Source organism: Rhynchophorus ferrugineus, unplaced genomic scaffold (assembly GCF_030347505.1).
Source record: "Rhynchophorus ferrugineus isolate W39M unplaced genomic scaffold, kcgeb_rfMv2 rfM2, whole genome shotgun sequence".
Lineage (NCBI taxonomy): Eukaryota > Metazoa > Arthropoda > Insecta > Coleoptera > Curculionidae > Rhynchophorus > Rhynchophorus ferrugineus.
In genome coordinates, this window is record NW_027472581.1 from 3,729,434 (window position 1) to 3,747,765 (window position 18,332).

Here is an 18,332-nt window from a genome sequence, read left to right on the forward strand (position 1 = left end):
TGTCTACCCGCCTTACTATATGTTCTAGAGCTATATTATATTCTATATAGTATTGTAAAGCTAAATTTAATACGGTAGCCCATCCCCTTGCTTTAAGATTTTCGAAATATTGAACACGTCAGTTAGTTCATTTTGGGTTCGTATCACCACTACCGCGTCGCCCTGATGATTGATTAACATATGATACAGCTTATTTTTATCAATAGCCTGTTTAAAATCTATAGATATATTATATACACTAATGTCGTTTTTCGAGGCTTTTCTTAGTATTTGTTTTACTAGAAATAACTTCCTGAAACCCGACTGACATTCACCAATTATATTTTCCACAAGATGTTGTATCAGTTGGTTAATAATTCATGTGAGAATTTTGTATGCAGTACATAGAAGAGCTATTTCACGATAGTTATCACATCTCCCTTTTTATAAATAGTAGAAATAATACTATTTCTTCAGTCTTCGGGGATTGCGTCTTCCTTCCATATTTTTATTATCAATACATGGATATATTCTGTTAGATGTTCACCATCTGCTTTATAGATTTAAACTATTATTATTATTATTGCCTTGTTATTCTTTTGGGCCTTTATTGTTAGTATGATTTCCTCTAGTGTTGGGGGTCCATTATTTTTACTTTTTCCCCCGGTCAGATTTATGTCTTGAATGAATTCAGCTGCTCCCATTTCGAAATACTCTTTCTCTAAAGTCTCTTTTTATTTGCCCTTTTTCGTTTCTGCAAAGGCTTGTTCGTCATTTCTACTGTCTCTGTCACGTTTTTAGGTATCTATAAGCCCCACTTTGGAGCTGGACTATAAGCCACATTTTCTTTTCTTATTTCTGCATATTTTATCCGCCCTCCTCCTGGCCTCCTCAAAATCCGAACTTCTTTCTTTAGTTCTTCTTGCTCTATAATTTTTGTATTTTATATTTCTCTCTTCTATCGCTTCTTTAGATTATTTGTCAAACCAGGTTGCTGTTTTCTTTTTTTTTCTTTCCTATTGTGGTCATTGCTGCGTCTTAATTGTTGTTTTAATAATTTTACAGTGGTCTTCGAGTGACATATGCAGTTGGCTATCGTTTGTTGGTGCTTGCATTTCTTATTCGAAGCCCCTTTTACCTCTGTCCAATTTTTCTCTATTCTTTCACTTATTTACCATCAAGGCGAATTTCTTATTTAAAAAATTATAAAAATTACCTATTTTTCGTTTTCCCTTTTTTTAAATTATAAAACATTTTATAATGTTGGCCATCTAAACTAAAAATTTAACATAAATAATAAACAATACAAATATTTGACTTTAAACTTGATTTATATAAGTTTTATTTTGATACAAAGCTCTCAAGATATCTTCCTTAGAATATACCCAATATTACATCGAGATATGTTTATTTAATTGAAGTTCATAATTTATATAAAGGTAATGGTACATATGATTTTTATCAAATGTTATGATAGCTAGAATATAAGATTAGATATAAGATAGATGAATGAGAAAATTAAAAAAAAAACAAGAACGAGGAAATGAAAATATATATTTTTCCTTTATTGGTCAAACATTTTAAAATTATATAGAGTATATCTGTTTCTAACGGCTTCATAAAATGTAATGAATAACTATAATAAGTAATTGTAGAAAAGTTTTCAACAGTCCAAATTGTAAAGGTAGCGGGCCAAAGCAGCTGCAGACTATGATTTCGGTATATGCAATGTTAGTGACGTTAGCATAAAACTGATGAATTCTAATTTGCTTTTCTAGTTTATTAAATAAAAAAAATGTTGGAGATGTCTCACACCCATAAAAACTAACGATATTCGAAGAAATATAACGGCACATTAGACAAAAGCAGATCAGATCAACTTGACCTGATTAAGATAAAAAAAAACGATACAAAGGGATATGTCAGTAAATTATAAATACTATTTAGACTTGACTACTGGAAAAGTCTGAATCAAACCAAACCAAAAGAACTTGTATCGTGTATAAGTGTTTACTCTTAGTTCCTTCAGTAGCCTAATTTCATATTAATTTAGAAAAAACTTATTGGAATAAATTCGTACGTTTATATTGTACTAAGCATATTTAATGTTAGATACAACAAAAAAATATTATAATAATATGTTAGTAATATGATACTTAAATTTTGATATTTGCTAAGTCAGTAAATACAATATATACAAAAAAATTTAAGAATAAAAAATACAATCACTGACAATGATAACAAAAGAAAAATAAGTGAAATAATCCAAGAAGTAAATAATAGATATATTATAGGTGCCCATATCTTATTAATTAGATTTAAAATTAACTCTTAGACCACAATAGATGGGGATCTAGAAAAATGTCAGTATTTTACAAAGTATTTTACACGTTTTGGAGTCTAGTAAATATCTATTTGTTCTATATTTCCTATTTTAAGTAAAAACATTAAGTTTTCAGTTAACGACCAAAACAGTATCGAGAATTAATACCTTAATTAATCAAGAAAAGTCATACAAGAAATAAATTAAGGCATAAGACTATAGGATAAGACAATTTAATTACAAAAAACAGCACCAATTACGAGATAAGAGAAAGCGTATCAAGGCATCTGTGTGGGCCATGTTAGTCGCAATTGTTTTTGCAATCTACAATTGTTGAGTTACTGTTTAGAAACTTTTTGTTACTGGCTTGACGGACAGAACATAACTAAACGTATCAATCTATGCAAAACATGATATGAAATAATTATTATACATATTTATTGTTGATATTGGTATAAGTATGTGAGAAATTAAGATAAATCTATAAATACTTTGAAATAATCGCTGTTTGCTTCCAGAAAGTACATTTTTGTAATTTTAGTGACATTTCAGACATGCCTGACTTGATTCGTTTGATTTTATTTTAGGAGTAGCCATAGCTGTTCATTATACGTTTAAGATACCGATCAAAACTATTTAAGTATTAATTAATAACTGCATATTCTATACGACTTTTTGTTTATGCTCCGGTAAAGTTATGGGATGATTTTCCATGTTAGATTTTGCGTTTGTGCCTTATGGACAATCATAAACATACATTTACAACCATGCCCCATCAAGATTCGAACTAGCGACTATCGCAACAATATGTTTTGTTAATTTACGACAGTGATCGACTATATCTTTAAAGACCCGTTAATAAATTGAGATGAGGTTTTAATGAATCCATCGTATAGTCCAGACATTGCTCCATTATATTGTTTAGTCTAAACAAATTTCTTACCGTGTATTATTATATATTTTGAAATACTGACAAAAACTCGTTCTTTCTGATAGTGTACGTTTTGTAGTAGAACATAATTTTGAAGAAAGGTATAATGTTTTGTAGCTAATGTAAGAAACGTAAATACACAAAACTACAGAGAAATAATAGAGAGATTAATGAATTTTTTAATCACTCATAAAACGTCTCTTAGAACTGACATAGCTAGATGTTAAACAGACAGAAAGTCAACTGAAAGTATGTTAATGATATTATAAAACATAATGATTTAATCAAATTAGCCTATAAAAACAAATTATGTATGTATGGAATGAAAGAATCAATAGTTTTTTTTATTACAGTCGTTAGATAATATGTATTTTATACCATAATATTTTATTAATTTAAATATTCAACTTTGTATATTTATTCTATTTGTTAAATGTATATGAATATGATGTAGATAAAAAATTGTTGTTTTTAATTTATAGGAGGTGGGTTTTGTTTGAATAAACATCAACATTTCAGTTTAAAATAATGTATATAATAATTAATAACTCCAATTTTCGCTCTCAAAACATGCATTTAAAATATTTTATAAAATTATTCCGCAAATTTAAATTGTATAATTGAGCCTTCCTTGGAATATTATTTTATATCAATTTATTTCTAACAGCCGTATTTTAAGATAATTTATGAATCTTTATTATCTGAAATATTATATATGAATTTATCTTAATCATATTCTTCAAAGATTTATAAAATATACAAGAACTAGCAACGTTTGAAAAGTTCTGGTAAAATTGTTGATGGGTTAACTCTTGTGAATTTTTTTTCACATTCTTAGTTTAAAGGATAATTGAAAAGGACATTATCATTGGTGGGCAATATATTTTTTAAAAGAAAATGGACAAAATATAGAAATATATAGAATGGGAAGTTAAATAGGTACACTGATAACCATGCCCTCAGAGTGCTATTGTATCATTAGAGGCCCAGAGATATAAAACAAAAATAGTTGACAGTTTTTCTTCCTACTTTCGTTTAAATCATTTTAACGAAATATGTTGTTAAGCTTTCATTTTTATAACATTTAGTAAAAACAGAAAAAGACTTGTTTTCTAGCATATCTCTAGGCTCTTTTACAAAGAAATCTAATTAGAAATGGATTTTGAATCTTACAATATATCGAGATAATTTTTATGTGCTTCTGCATAAAGCTTCCGAAGATGACGTTTTTTCCTTGCATCTCAAACCAGATGATTAAGGACCCAAATGTGGAAGAGCATTGCTTAAGTACGATTCCTAATTGTAATTGAAATAGTAGGTATTTCATTGAAGTCCTTGAAGAAAGACTATAGAATTAGAATTAGAGTTATTGGAACAAATATAGTTTTTCCAAGGGAAATAAATAGAGAAGTTTGAAAACTGAAAATTATAACATGTGTTTCTTTGCAATTAATAAAACAAAACTTACAAAACATCAAAAATACTACTAAGGACTAAGTGTATAGGTGGTAATATTGCAAGCAAGAATTGTTGTATATCTATTCATCAATCGCATTCTATGTCTCTTTATTTTGTGGTTAAATGTACGTGAACACATTTCTTCGAGTTTCATTTTCCTCTCCATTTGGTCTAATCGATAATATTGTTGAGAGGGGTACTACCAGCAAACATAATATAGCTATCCTTCAAAAAGGTTCCAGAATAAAGTGTTGTGAGTCATCGTCGATGCTCCATATAACGTCTCCAACAAACTAATTCAGCGCCTTAGAACCCATAATAAACGTATTAAATCTCGTATTACGATTGAGTTCTATTAGGAACTAGCGACCCGCCCCGGCTTCGCACGGGTGCAATGCTGATACTAAATTAAATACACTACAGAAAAAATATGAACGTTGTATATAAAAACATAGCGGCCCGCTCCGACTTTGCACGGGCATAAAATATATATGCCTATGTCACTCAATGAAAACATGATTAAAATCGATCCAGTATTTTTGGTTCATTCATTACTGCCCTTGGCCTGCACGCATTAAATTTGGAGTAAAACAATTCCTCTTCCCCTATACTTACTATGAAGATTTCCTGCTATCTTTGAAATATCTAAATTCATACAATTTTTATTACATTACACATTTTTAAACGCAAATTTTAAATTTGTAATATCTCCGAAAATATTTGTTTAATTTACATGCTGTAAGGAACCATATTGATCTATATTAATTGCACACTGTTAATTCGATAAGGATTAATGCCGTATTGCTTAAAATAGCTTCGTAAATAAGCCATTTTCTCACGTAAAAAGTAAACAATAAAAATGGTTAATGTGGGTTATCCCTAAAAGATAAACATATACCATCGCGGACTTTTTTGCAGACCTTTTTATGGTGTACAATACTGTAGTACATTAATTTGATCTAACTCGTAGGGTTAGGCAGCGTTTTTGCTAATTGCTAAATAAGCCTAAAAAAATAGGTTAATTTACAACATCACGTTAGAAACCTCTAAAATTAGCAATGTTGCCTTAGTATATTATGCATGTATTATACATATAAACCTTCCTCTTGAATCACTCTATCTATTGAAAAAAACCGCATCAAAATCCGTTGCGTAGTTTTAAAGATTTAAGCGCACATAGGGATATAGGGACAGAAAAGGCGACTTTGTTTTATACTATGTAGTGATATATAAGACTCTTTTAAATAAATGAAATGTATTTTTTTTCAGAAGCTATTCATGTCCTTCGTAAGAAATTTACAACGATCTTATTTTGCATTTGTAATGACAGTTTACAGTACTTCGCCTCGTCCTCGCAGGCTATAAAATTTATTAAGTAATACGGCAATAACAAACCTTATCTGATGTTATGTATAATAAGCTGAATGCGTAGGTTGAAATAACGGTTACGGAGATAGGTGCAGTTGAAATTATCACGAGAGAAGGATGCAAAACTTAAATATATATATCTATGTGAGATAAAATGATTGAATTTATGTAACCGTTTGATATTTTAACGATTTATAAACTGTTTTTTTTCTCATTTTCTGTATATATATAGCTTTGTTTGTCGTTAAATATAGGATCAAAAATATCTCTTTTTAAATTGTTTTCACGTCCTATGAAGAGCGAAAGCTATTTTGTTTTGATGTATTACTGGATGTACCCGAGAGTCATTACCGGTTTTTCTAACAGATATCGCCAGATATGCAATGTTATGGTTTGACCAATATGTGATGAAAACATCATGAAATTACATGAAAATATCAAATTTCGTGCCTGAAAACGTGCATTTGCGGCATGTATTACTTTTTTTGATATCTAATCAAAAGAAAAAGATCGCAGAAGAAAAACTTATATGTGAGGCGTGCCTTCGAATATTTAAAAGTGCTTATTTCGATGTGCAAGACAAAGAACCTTCTGATAAACCGAAAAAGTTCGAAGATGCGAAACCGTAAGAGTTATTAGATGAAGACTCAAACCAAACGCTGGCAGAAGCATTAAATATGGGCCAAGAAACTATTGAAACCTAGCGAAACAGTTAATAGTAATCTGCTGACAAAAAATGATTAATTTAAACCATGCATTTATTGAAAAACGTCCAGAATGAATCCGAAGAGAAGGTAATGTGATTTTACAGCACAATGTACATTACATACAATAGTACATTTAGATGGGACATATTATCGTACCCGTTGTACTCTGCAAACCTTGCCCCGTCCAACTATCAATTTTTCGCATCAATGGAACATGCGCTTAGGAGCAGTACTTCGCCAATTTCGAAGAAATTAAAAAATGGCTTGATGAATGGTTTGCTCAAATAACAAACACTTTTTTTGGAATGATATCCATAAATTGTCTGAAAGATCGGCAAGATGTATAGAATCAAATGGCCAATACTTTGAATAAATATATTTTCCATCTCCTACGATTCTATTCCTTTTGCATATTAATAAAAGTCTGTAGAATTATTAGTCTAACATAAATATCAAATATATATATATATATATATATATATATGCATTTGATTGCAGATACTTTTTTATTGAAAATTTCAAGGTACTGACTGCGACAAATTTCAATTTTTGGTGGTGGTGGATAACGGTGGTCCAAGAAAACCTTTTCTGTACCAGGTTTCGCTGAAAATACCGGGGTGGGAAACACTCTTCCAGCTGGGAACTTCTCATGATGAGAAAACATGTGCGTTTCGGACTCCCTTGAGGAATTCCCGAATGTTCCACGATTTCGGGTCTTCTTGATATTTATGGTTATAGGCGCCATAAGGAGTCCTCTACCAGGTCTAACTTCTGACACGTTTCGTCTAGCCTCAGTACGTGAACCCCCGTTATCAGAAACACTCTACAACAATCCGATGGGATTCCTCTTTGTTGAACACGTATGTTCTCTTTACTTGGTACCTTTTTTGATTGGCTAATTTCGCCAGAGGTTTAATACAGTGCGATGTTATATTTTGTATCAAGCTATAATTCTTTTCCCATGTCATAAATATTAAGAACATCAGTTAAACGTCTAATAAATTACAAATAACGTACACTTAAATTTACACGACTGTCCGAAATATGAATAATTAAATTTTCGTCGCAATATACTGCATTAGGTTCAAAATAGTAATTATACTAATAAGAATTCCTAATTCTAAAATTTCACAGTTTTCTTAAACTTATATAAATGTAATTACGTCGGTAATTACAATGGTAGCATATTCCATTCCTCTTTATATTAAGATACTTGAAAGGGCTTAGATGTGGACGACACTAGCTACCTTCTCATCGACTTATCTAGCTAATTTTAACTTATATACAAAATATGAGTATGTACAATGTTGTCTCCAGTGTTCATAATTTCAATTCCTGAGTTTCTTATTTGAAACGAATTGAAGTTTCTTGACTGGTAATCCATCACTTAAATTGCAGTTCACATAATCGTTTTTTAATTAATCTATTGGATATTGAAATTGATAGGTTGTAATTTTTTATGTCATCAGCAAACCAACGAGAATTTTTATTACAAATGCAAGTTTTTATATATTCTTCAGATGCTACAAGCTGCAGTTAAAGACAAATAATTAATTAATTTGGGGCAAATTACTTAAAATTAAAAATTATTTAAAATTTTTTTAAAAAAAATTTTCAATAATATTAAAGGGACACGGAGACTGTGAGAATTAAACCTATTGCTTATATTTATATGTATATAGTGTATGTCTTGCTTTTCTAAATACATTTTTGTTAGTTTTTTTGTCAGAATTTATTACTACATCCACAAGGTTTCACTTTTATTCCTTAATTGAATTTTTATAGCTGGTTTTTGCGTTAGTTTTTAGAAAGAACATGAACATGCTTTTAGAGCAGGATATAAAAATGTGCATAAAATATCCTACATGTTATCTACGCACATATCTAACTACAAAATATACTCTACATGCTCTTATTCCCAATTTCTTCTCTTATATTCCCAATATTATTATATAGATATAGATTTTCTGTATAGTTTCTGTATAGTAGTAGTTCCTTAGTATATTTTGTCGTTTTTTGGTATACTGGATGCCGGACTATATAAACAACACTTGGATTCATATTAAAACGGTTTATAAACGTATATAAATATAGGGTGCTGTTACTGTTATAGTAATATAAATTTCAATAAAGTTAAATGTCCTTTGAAATATGATGAAAGTCAATAGTCACAGTAGACAAATTATTTTCAATAACAATAATTATACTTGGTGAATGTGGATTGAGAAAGATCAACAAGAATTGAAAAAGAAGATTGATGGAAGATGGATAGGCTAGAGGCATCATCAGTCCGTTATTTAAATGATGCTGGTGGAATCCGGATCTTCAGAAGCAGTTTTGGAAGATACATGTTGGATATTATTGAGTTTGATATATACATATAGAATACAATATATTTTAATAGCAAGTTGCAGTACCTAACAATATAAACTTTTTTGTACCAGTGTTAAATATAATATGTTAATTTTTATCTGTATATCCAGACGATATCTTAGATGGAGTTCTTCTATAGTCCTTGTTTTTGTTGAAATTACATTAGAATGAATACATCACAGAATTTTTTTCACTCAAAATAATATTGTGAAGTAGCTAAACCTTGATCTTATTGAACTAAATGTGGCCAGTATTCATTCAATGTTCAATCACAAGTTTCATTGATGTTCTTTTACGCGTATTAATCATCAACCCAGTTCCTATTATGTACACTACCCTACACTCAAACTTCCAGGTTAGGCGACGACCTAAATGCATACCAAGATATTTAATACCCTCTGCTTGGGGGAGTTGGTAATGATTGATATTCATTGGTGGATATGTTCTTCTACGCGGTGTAAACGTTATATGGGTGGGCTTTGTTTCATTGAATTTAATGCACCATGTCTTCAACCACAGTTGTATTTGCTCCAGGTGGGTTTGTAGATTTATTGATGCTGTAACTGGATCTTCATGAGATGCTAAGATTGCTGTGTCGTCTACGTATGTTATCACAGCAGTTATTTTTGCGGTGGGTAGATCGGCTGTATATAGAAGATATAGTATTGGACTCAGTACACTACTTTGCGGAACTCCTGAATATATTGTATGTAATTCGGATGTAATATTCATCGACTTGTTTTACAGTAAAATGTCTATCAGTGAGGTGCGATTTTAGTAAGTGATAGTCTGGGTGAGGTTTTCTTTCATTTAACCTGCAAGCCCGTATGCTATACTTGTCAAAAGCCTGAGATATATCTAGGAAAGCAGCCGAACAATATCTTTTGGCATTTAACCCCATATTTATTTTGTTTAGAACTATATGCACTTGTTCTTTAGTTATATGCTTATTGCGAAACTCAAACTTATTGCATCTAGCCTAATTATTTTGATTAGTTTTAATGGGTGGGTTATGCTGCTGGGGTCTCTAAAGCTTTCCTATTGTTTTCCACAACGAATAGTTCCTAGCCTCAGTTGGTGTCAAATTTTCTAAGTATTCTTGAACACAAAAATATGGAAAAATCATCTATATTTATATCGGATACTGTAACACTAAAAAATAATCTTACTTATGATATTTTATTACAATTTTTAGTGTAGAAATAATTTAAACATTCAGAAACTAAATGGAAATTAGATTTAATTATAGGGTATTTACAAAATTTTAGTGGGTGTTAGTTCATGAGATAGCTTGCTTGCTTGATATATATTAATATGTCTTAATGGACAGACCTTTATTATTTTAATTAATGTTATACATCAAATACATTTCTGGTCTTATATTGACAATACTGTGAAAACAATTTTACTAACATGTAATTTTTAAATTATTCCCTTTAGTTTATTATGAAAGAAACTTAATAAATGTGCCCAAATATCGAACACAGGGCGATCATTAGTGTTAATTAAGATGCATATTAATGAATTAATCAATTATTAAGATACTAGTTAATTTATTGTCCTTCTCTTGATAAACTTTTTATTTACTTCGTTTAGAGTAACAGACTAATACGAGTACACCCTACAGCTATTCAATTTGTCGCAGTAAAAACAACCTGAACACACAAGAAAGGTTCGACCAAAATAAATAGATATATATTTAATGAAACCGAAGAGTCCGGTGTAATAGACGTTACTCAGATCTGACCTATGGGATTTGTTCGTTCGATTGTGAAAAAAATTACAATGGAATTATCCGCACACACACATACATACAACAACAACAAACGGACGAGCTACAAAAATGAGAGGCTCTCCATTGTGTCGTACACAGATACGTCTAGATGCGTCGGAATCACGCTTCATCGCCCAACCGAATACGAAACGTTTTTCGCTACAATCCGTTGCCGTTTCTCTCGTGTCATCATCCTTTTTAACGTCGGGAATAAATAAGGGCACATATATGTAGGTGCTCTGGTCAGATGGTGTAGAGAGCTCTTTCTAGCGGGCATAACAGGTCAATTGAAAAGTCCCCGGCCTATCATAGTAAAACACAAAAATTAGTTTTTTTATTCAACATAATTATTTTCAAGCTGCTTCGAATGCTTGCGCGGCGGAGATCGTTCCCATATCCAAATATTCGTGAATGTTATGATGTACACGGTCAGTTGTGACAACCTCTTTTGGACGTCCACAGCGTTCGTCGTCTTCGGTGCTCATTTCTCCACGTCTAAGCTTAGCATACCAATCCTTGATGGTTGATTTTCCTGGGGCAGTATCCGGAAACTCGGCATCAAGCCAAGTTTTTGTTTCAACTGTATTTTGTCTCTTCAAAAAGCAATATTTTATCAACACGCGAAATTCCTATTTATCTATTTTTTCACAATAACAAAAGTTGTTTCACTCAAAATGCTACAATTCACAAATTAATGAATCGAGAGATGTCAAATAATAAATGGAATAAAATTCATATGTTTTTTAGTTATCTCTAACCCTCAAAACATGCCTGTATAAATTTGAGAGCTGGCGGATCATTAGTTTGTGAATTATAGCATTTTGAGTGAAGCAACTTTTGTTATTGTGAAAAAAATGGTTAAAAAGGAATTTCGCGTGTTGATTGCGTGTCAAGGATTGATATGCTAAGTTTAGACGAGTGGAAATAAGCACTGAAGACGGTCAACGTAGTGGACGCCCAAAAGAGGTTGTTACCGACGAAAACATTTAAAAAATCCACTAAATGATTTTGAACGACCATAAATTAAAATTGAATGAAATAGCAAACACTCTAAAGATATCAAGTGAACATGTACATTATATCATTTACGAATATTCGGGTATGAGAAAGCTCTGTACAAAATGGGTGTCGCGCGAGCTCACTTTTGACCAAAATCAACGACGAGTTGATGATTCAGAGCAGTGTTTGAAGATGATCAAGCGTAATAAACCCAAGTTTTTGCATCGATATGTGACAATGGATGAAACATGGCTTCATCATTTCATTCCGAATCTACAGTCATCCGAGTGGACTGCATATGATGAACCCGGAAAACGCAAAAGTCGGCTGGCAAGGTTATGGCGTCTGTATTTTGGGATGCGCATAGAATAATTTTCATTGACTACCTTGAAAAAGGAAGGACCATCAATAGCGACTATTACAAAGCGTTATAACGACAGTTTGAAGGACGAAATCGCCGAAAAACGGCCGCATTTGAAGAAAAAGAAAGTGCTGCTTCACCAAGACAATGCAACGTGTCACAAGCCAGTGAAAACGATGGCAAAATTCCATGAATTGGGCTTCAAATTGCTTCCTTATCTACCGTACTTTCCAGATCTGGCCCCAGCGACTATTTTCTGTTCTCAGATCTCAAAAGAATGCTCGCTGGGAAGAAATTTTCGTCGAATGAAGAGGTGATCGCAGAAACTGAGGCCTATTTTGAAGCAAAGAACAAATCGTACTACAAAAATGGTATCGGAAATTTGGAAGGTCGCTATAATCAGTGTATCACCCTTGAAGGGAATTATGTTGAATAATGAAAATTAATTTTGCCAAAAAATGTGTTATTATGGTAGGCCGGGGACTTTTCAATTGACCTGTTATATAAATCTTTTGTCTGTGTGTATGTAATTGAACTTGTCTTAAACGGTTGGACCAATGTTGACATTTCTTGTGTATTTATATGGGTTCGAGAAAGGTTTATAATTACAGTTAGACCCGGTATATGATTACGATTAGTTTAACTCGACTATATCTGTCATAATGACATTTTTATGACAACCGTCGCAATAATTGGCGTTGCTATATGTTTAAAATAAATTAAATATTTTGATATATTGTTTGCAATATTAAAAACAAAACGTGCTGTATTCGGCAGATCCAGCTAAATTGAACTTAATTCCCACAACACTAATGTACCCCTCCGGTCTCTAGAGTCTTATTCAGCACTTTCATGAAATATAATGTGTGCTACATTATACAGTGTGTGCTCACTAATTCATTGAAATACAGCCAATGTCAGTTTTATTCCCGATTTGTTTAGTTACATTACTGAAATTTCGTCTATATTCTTGCTGATTTTATCTTAAAAAGTTCTTTTCCACATTTGGTTTAGTTAAATTAAACTTCTAGCTATTCTTTAAGACTAAAAACCTTTTAAGGAACATAATGATTGCCAGAAAGGATTTAAAGGCTATTAAAAAAAAATGGAAATCAACAATAGTTCAAATTACAGGAAAAAGTCGATATAAATGCAATTCACCCAATTTTTATCGCTTTCAAGGGCACGAAGCACATTTGTAGAAATAAATAATCCATCGGCTTTCAAAAAATCACTATTTATCGACCATAGCAATAAATAAGTATGTTGGAAAAAGAATTTTTTATCCATTTCCATAAAATCTCCACAATTTAAGCCTCCAGTTCAAAATATCCCCTTAATACTTTCGGATTGGGTATTTTATCGTTCCGATATCGCGATCCTATTTCATTGTTCGACCACATTCCACCAATTAAGCTCGCAATTACTTGTTCGAAATTCGATAATCTATTGTAAACACTGGCCGATATATTAGGTGTAAAAGCACCAACGTTTATTCCAGAGCCATTCGGTATTGTACGCTCTATTAATTCTTGTATTTGGGTTGTAAAATATAACTCTTTGAACTTGTATAGCTCCAACTTGTTAGATTGTTAAGCGAAGTAAAGGTTAAGCAGATTCGTGAACACTCATCACTTATTCACTATAGTATAAGATATATATATATATATATATATATATATATATATATATATATATATATATATATATATATATAAATCAGGTCTAAATTATAGAGAAATACACCATTTTAGAGAAACAAAACTCCTATAGCTTGGCCGGTTGGGCTTATTACTTCAGGGGTAGATGCTAACTTATGCTGCTGTATTACTGAAGTACTAAGTACTTGAATTTATGCACTGAATTTTTTTAATTGAATCCTATCACTACATATAATATCAGGCTCTGCAGTGCGAACTTTATCTTGAAAAATGCTAGAAGCTTCAACATCTGTGTCATCAGCGAACATCAGATCGGTCAAGGAGTTATATAGCATCATATTAAGCATCATATGTGTGTTTTTAAAAACTTTTCGCATATTTACATTCAATAATATGTTAAAAGCACTACAAAAATAACATCTGCTTGGTCTATTCATATTTGGGTAATAACTATTGTAGGTATGTATGTTAAAAACCAATATAAACATATATCATGCCACTAACGTTTTCATTTTTCTCAAAAACTTAAACTGGTTCGTGTTCATTTTTCAGATCTCCTGCATGTTATCCAGTAGCTATATCGCTTCCATGTTGCTGCGATTTAGCAACCTTATTTCACATTTTAGCGCGAAATCTTGAATCAGTTCGTGTATCCATTTGATTCTTTTTGTTTTTTTGGTTACGTATAGATAAGCATTGGTAATTAATCGTAGAAATTTGTTTTGGGTTCGTTGGATTACTAGTTGGTTTGGTGGATTAGTGCAACCCCATGGGTTCAAATATGCTTTATTGATCGACTGATAAACTAATCTTTTTGATTTTACGTCAAGTTAAGAGCATCTACCGACTAACCTGTACAGTTGCATGACTTTAAGTCTAATCTGCCCTACTCTTCCGTCAAGTGATATAATTAAGCTTTTGTCAATTCACCGCAACGCAAAATTAACATGGACATATTTGGAGCTAGTAAGCTGTATTTTCCACTCTCTAGTCCATTCGTACATCTCATTGTGTAGATCTCATATATGACAAGAAGAATAATTCATAAGAACACGTTAGAATGAAATAGAAATAAACCAATTACTTTTACAATATTATGTCATTGTTACCTTTCAACGATTAAAACACGATGAAGCATTTTTGTGACTTTTTCACACTACAACTTGCCAATTTAAAATTGTTTAAAATGAACTTCTCAATAAAACACAGAGAATAAAATAATTATCTCCGTCCTTCTCTCTCTCAAGATTGATATTGGTTTACTGGTATAACCCCTTAAGACTGAAAACCGTGGATTACTTTTTCGCACGCCTAAAATACTAATCGCGGATACTTCCAAATTAGTGTTATTTCCGACACAAAACAGCCAGGCAACGTTTAACGCTAATTACCACCGAGCGTCTCTAAAATATTAATATATGCCTATTGTTGTTGGATATTTTCCGTATCTTCGCTGTAACATAATTGATCCTTCTCCCGCGATAAGGTTCTGGTTCATTATTCATGCCCGTTTATACTAACGCCTCGGCCGTCATTTCGGTTTCAGCAACAGGATTATCCGGTTGCCTATTTAAATATTTAATCTGTATTGATTCGGCCGATTTGGTTCCGTTTCGCTTAATGATACGGCAGTTTTTTGGGTTTGTAAAACGTTTCGTGTTGTCGGTTCAAAAGTCCTTGGTATAACTAATAAGAAAAAAAATTGTTAGCTGTACAAATATAGCTTGGTCTGCATTTGATACAGCGTGTTTTCTTCGTTATTTTAATCGAGAGTTATGAACATTTTCTTTACATTGTTTTGCCACTTTTGCTACTGAAAGATTTGCCATTGCCAAGCGTTGGCATGACGGCCCAGCTAGCTTGTGAATAATTGATATCAGTAGACATCTGTATAGTCTCACTCGGTCTTAACAGCTCGCAGTGCACTAAATTTTACTGATCCTGTCATATGCACAGCAATGTATAATGGCTATATATATTCCGCTTCGATGTCGATGTCGATATGGGGGGTTCTCTTGGACTAACCTTTCATTTTTCGAACTTGGGATTGTGCCAGTAGATTAACTTTCATTGACAGTCACAATATGCCAATTTCGCATCTTTTCAATCTCATGCAAACCTTTGGAAAAAGCCCCCGGCCTACCATAGTAAAACACATTTTTTTGGGAAAAATGGTTTGTTTTATTTAACATAATTCCCTTCAAGGGTGATACACTGATTATAGAGACCCTCCAACTTTTCGATACCATTTTTGTAGTACGATTTGTCCTTTGCTTCAAAATAGGCCTCAGTTTCGGCGATCACCTCTTCATTCGATGAAATTTTTTTTCCAGCGAGCATTCTTTAGAGATTTGAGAACAGGAAATAGTCGCTGGGGGCAGATTTGAAGAATACGATGGATGGGGAAGCAATTCGAAGCCCAATTCATGGATTTTTGGCACGGTGCACTGTCCTGCTGAAGCAGCACTTTCTCCTTCTTCAAATGCGGCCGTTTTCGGCGATTTCGTCCTTCAAACGGTCCGATAACGCTATGTAATAGTTGCTGTTGATGATCTTTCCTTCTTCTAGGTAGTCAATGAAAATTATTCCATGCGCATCCCAAAATACAGATTCCATAACATTGCCAGCCGACTGATGCGTTTTCCCACGCTTTGGAGCGGGTTAATCGTGTGTAGTCCACTCGGATGACTGTCGATTGAACTTCGGAGTGAAATAATGGAACCATGTTTCCATCCATTGTCACGTATCGACGTAAAAACTGGGATTTATTACATTTGATCATCTTCAAACACTGCTCTGTAACATCAACTCGTCGTTGATTTTGGTCAAAAGTTACCTTGCGCGGCACCTACTTTGAGCAGAACTTTCTCATACCCAAATATTCATGAATGATATGATGTACAAGTTCAGTTGATATCTTTAGAGTGTCTGCTATTTCATTCAGTTTCAATTTACGATCATTGAAAATCATTTTGTGGATTTTTTAAATGTTTTCGTGGGTAATAACATCTTTTGGGCATCCACCACGTTCACTGTCTTCGGTGCTTATTTCACCACGTCTAAGCCATACCATCCAACGCGGCAACACGCCAAGTCTTTGGTTCAACTGTATTTTTTCCCTTTATTTTATCAACATGCAAAATTTTTTTAAAATTATTTTTCACAATAATAAAAGCTGCTTCACTCAAAATGCTATAATTCACTAACCAGTGATCCGACATCTGTCAAATTCATACACGCGTCTTTTAAGGGTTAGGGCTAACTAAAATACATATGGATTTTATTCTAGTAGCGCCATCTACGTGTCAGGCCGGAGACTTTTCAAATGACTTGTTATATTATATGGTAAGTTGTTATTTTGTATAAGGACTATAAATTGCTTTTAAAGTTTTTTTTTAATATTTGAATCACTACTATGAAAAATCGCTGCAATATATGATACATGTCCATTGATAGCTTACATTTTTCCACCTTTCAGGTTATTTATGGATTCCGTCTGGAAAGAACAATGCACCTTTTGAGACTATTCGCAGATCGACCGATTATTTGGTGTCTTCATAAAAAATAAAACGATGCTCAGATAGGTCACGACTCATATCTCGGAACAGGTAGTAATCAGAAGAAGCAAGACCTGGAGAGTACGGCGGATGGGGTTCATTTTAATTTTTCCAAGTATGGTTTCACCAGTTTTGCAAGATGTGGTCAAGCATTGTTATGCCAAGGAACATTGTTGTTGGTTTTTAGTGCAGTGCCCGGTTGAAACATACCAATTGAAGTTGGTGAATTTTTGGTGTTGGTGGTGACCCAGTTGGTGAACACCAATTGAATTTCAGCAGCTCATAATATACCACCCCAAGATGATACAGAGCATTAAGTTGAAGCCATGGATATTCGACTTTGCCGTTCATGTTGAGGCATCACCAGATGGTCTCCATCATTTTTTTGCTTTGAATTATCGCAATAGACCCAGTTTTCATTACCTGTAATAATACCATGCAAAAAATCCTTCGTTTTTGCCGTTGAAGCACCATTGCACACATGAGTAAACGCCTTTCAATGTATCTTTATTACAATTCATATGCTATAAAATACTCAAGTTTTTGGATCATTCCCATCTTCTTTAGGCGATTGGAAATCCTGGTCTGCAATTTTTTTGCCTGTCCAGAACGCTCTTTGTTCTCGATGCCAAACTCACCATATTTAAACACATGTTCAAATCGTTGGAGCAAGTTTGTCTGAAACTTCACCTAGCATTTAAGGACCTTCAGCAGTCTACAGATATTTTCAAGGCAGTGCATCTATTTTTCGTTCACAGTTAACGACGAAATGACATACACTGAAATGTGAAGCCTGTCAGTAACGCTTCAACATGAAGTAAGTTGTAACTATTCCCGATGC

The 18,332-nt window shown here is 32.7% G+C and overlaps 1 protein-coding gene across 6 annotated transcripts in view; it reads right to left on the reverse strand.

The window, feature by feature from the left end:
* The window catches only part of LOC143190415 (uncharacterized), a 314,791-nt gene that overhangs the window by 39,283 nt on the left and 257,176 nt on the right, over nt 1–18,332 (reverse strand). The window lies entirely within an intron of this gene.